The following is a 921-nucleotide window of genomic DNA, read 5'->3' on the forward strand; positions in this document are numbered from 1 at the left end:
TGCTAAATGAGTGCTACGGGCGGCTATTCTCAGCGGCTGGCCGGGGTATTGTATTTTCCCCCCTAGACTTGCAGGCTCTGCGCTGGCCATCAGTCATCGTATCAATGACCGCGGAACCACATACGCACACCTCTGAACATGTAAAGGGGTAAACACGCGTTCCGCTGTCCCCCCTGACAGGCGGACACCTGTAAGCGCCCGGGCTAATCGATGACGTCGCTCCAACGCCAACGGGAGAACTTTTTGAATTTCTGTGCTCCGATTTCTTTGCTGTGACGCATGGGCCTGTCCATATACACACACGCACACACATCCCACAAACACACACAAATACACAGACAAACAGACACACACACACACACACACACACACACACACACACACACATACACCCAAACATAAACACACACAAATACACAAACACACATACACACACACACACACACAAACAGACACACACAAACACGCACAAACACAAATACACCCTCAAACACATGCAATTACTTAAATGGACCACGAGGGGGGTGAGGCAGCGTAGTTATCATAACCTAAGGACTCATTAAACCCTGTTATTTATGCCCCTTTGTTTGGAGCTTTTCAACCCCACCACAAATCTCTCTGTCCCATCCCCACCCGGGCCCGGCCCAGACGTATCGGGTCTCACTGGGCCGGAGCAGGGGGTCGTTAATTGTCGTCTGAATAACAGCTGCGGAGGGAACGTTGGGCGAACTCTAGGGGGGGGGGGGGGGCGGGGGGCGTTGTCTCAGGCCTCAGGGATGCTCCCGGATCACTAAAACTGTCACAGATCATTCTATCATCGGCATTCCCTGGCCGGACACATTTTCGCACATCTTAAATTCAGGCCAGACGAGCACAGGAGAAGGACAAGTGCTCCTCAGAACTCTCCACTTGCTGGACCTG

The sequence above is a fragment of the Pollachius pollachius genome (genome assembly GCF_949987615.1).
Source record: "Pollachius pollachius genome assembly, chromosome: 1".
NCBI classification, from domain to species: Eukaryota; Metazoa; Chordata; class Actinopteri; order Gadiformes; family Gadidae; genus Pollachius; species Pollachius pollachius.